This window comes from Crinia signifera, chromosome 1 (genome assembly GCF_055691185.1).
Source record: "Crinia signifera chromosome 1, ASM5569118v1, whole genome shotgun sequence".
NCBI lineage: Eukaryota > Metazoa > Chordata > Amphibia > Anura > Myobatrachidae > Crinia > Crinia signifera.
In genome coordinates this window covers 67,639,168-67,645,338 of record NC_139217.1, presented here as the reverse complement: position 1 = coordinate 67,645,338, position 6,171 = coordinate 67,639,168, and positions in this window count along the sequence as shown.

Sequence of the window (6,171 nt, the reverse complement as noted above, 5' to 3'; positions counted from 1 at the left end):
TCTATCTGTGTCAGGTAAGTGAAAACGCTTTTGTAGACCTTGGAAGGAGATAATGGTCGGCCCATTCAATACATCAGCCAACGATTTGATCCCCTTAGAAATCCATTTATGTGGGTTAAAGGTAGGGATGATAGCGGCTATAGTATGTAGAGATAAGGAGGGTATGTTGTGAAAATTATTAGAGACGGCCCTAGTCAATCTGTCCCAGGTAGCCAGGGAGACACGTGTGGCAGGCAGGAGGTTCAAATTTTTAGGGCGTAAATTGGGTGGGAGCCAAAAAAGATCTCTCACAGGAAATTGGGGGCAGGCCTCTTCCTCCAAACCCGCCCAGCCCCGGGAGTCATCTTGAGTAAAAAGAGTTTGAAGTTGGGCCAGGAGGGCAGCTTCTTGATACAGTGTTAGATTAGGGAGATTTAGGCCGCCCTTACTTTTGGGTAAACACATTTTGGTGCGGGCTAATCTATAGGGACGCGATGCCCATACATATTTCATCATAATAGAGTTTGCTTTGTCAATATATTTTTTGGGGAAAGTATAGGGGATCGTGCGGAAGAGAAAAATCAACTTAGGAAGAAGTGACATCTTAAAGGCTGCAATTCGGCCACATCTGTAGTTTTGAGTAATATTAGCATGTATGAATTGTCCTTGTTTACACAACCAAGAGTGGGAATTAACTAAAGAAAAATATATATTTTTACACCATAAATAGCTCCATGATCATCGGTGACATCTGGGATTCTAAATTATTCCTCTACATTAGAGAATGTTCTGCAATCTAGAAATCTAGAACATAACACTATATTATAAATCTACAGATACAAATATACAGACCCTCTTTCAGGTATACCTGCAATTTAGCAAACAGAGATTTCACATTTTTTTTAATTTTTTTTTTAAATCCTAATTCTCAAAATTGATGATGATGATGACAGTTGTCTTTAGTATGCAATGGCGTAATGGTAAGCTTAAAGTATATCATAGGATTTAGCTATTGTTTAGTACAGGTGCAGTAGATACTGTATATAGTACTATGCTGAGTCAAACAAACAATCCAGAAAACAATATATTTGTGGAATGCAAAAATTACATATTCTTTTGGATGCAACCCTAGGGGAGACCCAATACTGTATTGTGATATTTTATCTGATGCAGAAAAAAATATATATATATTTTTTTCATTTATTCATAATTTCATTTATATACATATTTATATTTTAAATGAGCCTAGATCAGTTCATATATAAAACACCGAGCTCAGACTGCTCCATAATAAACAATAAGGTTTTGGTTCATATATTGTGCAATACATGTAGGCTTGCAGCCCTCGTCAAAGAACCAAATTTTTAGGCAAGTATTATTATATAAGTCTAACTGCTATCACAGAGTTAAACTTAGGCTGGGTACAAACTAAAGCAACACTGGGACGATTTCCAGTTTCGTAATGACAAATCGTGTATATTGTCTAGTGTGCTCACACTTCATCATCTGGTCGGCAGTGCTGCATGATTAAATCAAATGATGCTGTATGCCTGGCTGTCCAGTGTTGTGAAAAATAAAACAAGGTATTGTTCCATCATTCATGACATAACGTGTATGCATGACCAATCTTGCAATCTTGCATGGTCCAGGTTTACACAGAGGTGCATGAGAAGATGCTTTTAAAAAACAGAATTCAGTCGGCAGGTGAGCTTCGAACCAGAGACAACTTTCAACAGCGCTCCACCATTTCCTTGTGAGCTTTAAACCAGTTAGAAAAACTTAGCTGTAATTCTGATGTTAAAGCAGTTAACAGGCTTCTAAATGATGAAGTAGTACTTGCAGAAAAATGTGGTCCCTTGATGAAAGCTGCAAGTTTAATGGCATTCATTATTTCAGTCATGTGGTCTCATACCGTTTTGCACCCCAGACTTGGGAGTGGTGAGTGCAGTGGATTTGTAACATACTTACCTAGTCTCCTGGAACGACTGGGAGGCTCCTTAAAAATGTTGTGGCCCTCCAGACCCCTTCAAAAGGACAGGTAAGTCTCTCCATTTTTGAGGGGCTCCCCTGCCTGGCCACCCACTTAACGAGAAAAGTGGGCAATCTGTGTGGCCGATGACGGGATTCTGACTGAAACTTTCCGTAGTAGCCACAACCCCTGCTTTACAATTTCACTTCATTTTGTTGTTCCGCCTCCAACCTGCCCTCTTTTTAAACATCACTCCCCCAGCTGACCAAACCTGGTTGCTGTCCCTGAGGGCCTTATTCTGATCGGTGCGTACTTTCCCGAATTCTTATGTAGCGGTCCGCACGCCACGCTGTGCGGACATTGTCTGTAGAAACGCCCCCCGAGCCTCCGCATTCGGACGGACTCACTCTTTAAGAAGAGGGCGTGTGTATGGACGACATACAAACCTTGCGTGTGCGGTGGACACGCACAGATTCTGCACGGTCTTACAGTGTAAGCACGGTCTTACCGTGTCAGAACGTACAGGAACCTGGCCGTACGCACCGATGCGGTGTATTTACGCACAAAGCACCACTATTATCATAAGACCCAAATCTGTACCATGACCCGCTTATGCAATTAGGCAACCTCATTAAAAAGGGATTGTTTTTAATGGTCATCTATTATTTATCTAACTAACTGTTAATTAAACACTTTACTACCACTTTTGATTAACCCTTTCATCATGCTAAGTTTACAACATTTTTTATTGCCCCTTTACGCCCATGTGTTATGTATGCATATGTATATACCTTTTGCACCTTACATAAATAAACACCATTATTTATAGTTATATAGTTAACAAAAAGTCCTACAAAATAGCTTTCCAAAATACATGGCAACAACACGGGCCAACTGCCTAGAGGGGGGCCCAGGGGAACTGCCCACTTGTGACTCCATTATAAATCACGCCTGACCATACTCCATTGAGGTTTTATTTGTGCTTGTATAGAAAGGCCCTCAATAAATAAACACTCATCACCTACGTGAGCCTCCAGATTCCACGTTTTCTGCTTGGCCTATAACCCCTAAGTGTGTCTGTTGTAACCCACTTTTGTTTATTAATTAATAATAGAGTAAAACACACTAGATTCACCATTGGTACCTAACAAATAGTACTACCACCAATTATTAATGATGCCTTATGTTTACCTACCAATTCCTTCTACCTCCACCACCTCACATGCCTCCTCCTCGTCCAGGACCTCCAAGGCCACCTCCTCCTGGACCACTTCCTCAGCGGCCTCCTCCACGAGGGCCACTTCCTCAGCGGCCTCCTCCTCAAGGGCCACTTCCTCAGCGGCCTCCTCCTCAAGGGCCACTTCCTCAGCGGCCTCCTCCTCAAGGGCCACTTCCTCAGCGGCCTCCTCCTCAAGGGCCACTTCCTCAGCGGCCTCCTCCTCAAGGGCCACTTCCTCAGTGGCCTCCTCCTCAAGGGCCACTTCCTCAGCGGCCTCCTCCTGGGCCACTTCCTCAGCGGCCTCCTCCTCCTGGCCCTGCTTACGGGCCTGTCTTGCACGGTCACGTGCTGTAAGAAAAATCTAAATGCAGAGTGTTAAATAAGGCACATGATTTGTTCATTCATCATGCAGCAAAAACAATGACATATTAGACCCTCATTACAGCATGTCAAACATGAAGTACCACACAGATAGTGTATGCCATGTTTAACTCATGATCAACCAGGTTACCTTATTGCCAAAAAAAAGGTCATGGAAGCATTAATGTACAATTGCCCATTTAATGTGTAAACACTTACAGCGTGCAATGCTGGCCCTTATTTGCTGGAGCTTTCAGATCAGACCATCGCCGCTCCAGCTGGGCGATGGTCCTGTGCACCTGGGTGCGCGCGAATATGCGCCTGCGGGCAGCGGCATACGCATGGCGCTTCTGCCGGTTCGTTATGAACGGGCCCGCACGCCCCAGCCTGGTCTCCATAACGGAGACCAGTGTCCTCAGCTCCGCGGGAGAGAAGGGTGCTGCTCTACCATAGGCCGCCATCTTAGCAATGGCACAATTCAAGCAATCATGTCCTGTAATTGGTTGTTCAGAGTGATATTTGGTATTAACTTTATTGTTCATTTTGTCATTAACAGCGTGTATGCGCCACAACAGACGGCTAACCCATTGCATCGCCAAACCACACTTGCTGTACCTTTGCATAGTTGAGCAGACCATGACATTACTTAGTATCTCCAAAACAGACAGGGTGAAAGAAGTTTGCAACCCATTATATATAATATATTACATTCACCAAACATGGGTGAAAACAACAGGTGAAATAGTGTGCATCACTAGCCAGTTACACCTAACTCTACAAGGTACAAGGTACTAAACTAGACAGCTTTATTATAGTGAAAGCTATACAGCAGAAACATAGCAAATAGTGCAAGACCTTTTCCCAATATTAGGCCATGGTGCCATGTGTACAATTACCTTCTAGCGGGCCACACTAGAGATGTGGAATGCAATGTAGCTGGCATCAAGCCAGTATTTGGATACCTTTCACATGTGATTTGGATGCAAGCAATGATTACTATTGCCTGAGTGGTGGACTGGATTTACATATGGAATGGGTTAGTGTCATTTGTAGTACATACCAAACAAGTGCACAATACAAATGTACATTCACATATACATTTCATGTCTGGCCACAGTTTTAGGTGTTTATTGGTGTATAAATCTGCAATTAGCTACTAAATCAGAATTAGTAAGTTTGCCAGGTTTTTTTTTTTTCTCTCGCTGGTATGGGCGTGGCCTATGCGCCGCACGGTCTACGCTGCCGCACGGAACGCAGGGTGTCGCTGATGTACGCCAATTACAGGAATAGTATATAAAGGTGTGCTAGAAGGGCAATAAGTTGTTGCAAACATGGCTGGATCTCAATCTGAGGGAGACCAGGAGTGCCAGGAACTCTTTGCTCACCTGGACTCCAGCACCTCCTATGTGCCCCTCACCACAGACCAGCCAGTGGGAGAAGAGCAGGCAGCTGGCCCATCAACATCAGCCCAATCTGCAGCTGGCCCATCAACATCAGCCCAATCTGCAGCTGGGCCATCTTCTGCCTCAGCAGAATCATTTGGAACACAGCAGGTGGCTTCCCAACAGAGTAGCCTGGCCAGCACTTCAAGTACAGCGACAGGTGGCCGTAAGATGCCAACAGAGGAACCAAGCAGCAGGAACATGGCATTCGAACCGCAGGAGCTTGCCATCCTGGTACCCCGTGCACGGGATTGGATCGAGTGTCCACAGGACAGGTTGACACACGCAAGGAGATGGAAGATTTGGGAGGACATAACTGCGGAGATTAATGCGGTAGCTCCACAAGTTCGTGAGGCGGAGCACGTTAAGAAGAGGCAAGTTCATGTGTAGAAGACCAGTAATGTTTAAAATAGATGTTAGATGGAGTTGGGAAATGGCCAGTCACGTTGCTTGGAGCCACAGACATGTTTGCCATTTAATCGATAGTTATTGTAGGGTGAGTGTGAATGTATCTTCTAAGGGTTGTTTTTATATTTTCATTGAATGTAAGTTGTGTGTAATGAAGCACATGTTGTAATCTGTTGCAGATTGCAATGGTTGGTACAGCAAACATGAGGAGTGACATGTAGTAATATGTAAACTTTGATTGCAGGTGGCACGACTTCAAAACCAACCTCAAGAAGAAATTGACCAAGCGGTGGGAACACAGCCACACCTCTGGGGCTGGCCCCATGCCAGGCCGGCTGAAGCTCACCCCCCTGGAGTAGATGGCAGAGTGCTGCATTGCAGTAGAGGAGGTCCGGGGGGTGAGCACCATGGATAGCGAGTTCCCAGCGGAAGTCTTTGCTTCTTTTGTTGAAGGTAATTATTTGCCATGGCATAAGTAGTTGCTCCTAATTTGCTTGGAATCAGAATCAGAATCAGAATCAGAATCAACTTTATTGGCCATGTATGCTTGCGCACACTAGGAATTTTTTGTGGATTTACAGTGCAGCATCAAGCAGGGATGAAGGTGGGGGGGTGAAGGCATTACATACATTACATTAAGACATTACATGTGGGGAACACATACCCGCCGAGCTGCACAGCGCCTAGGCAGCCATCAGCGGCGCCACTGGTCGCTGCAACAGCCAGGAAGGTAACATTAAGTACAGTTATCACATAGGGAGCACATACCCTCCGAGCTGCACAGCGCCTAGGCA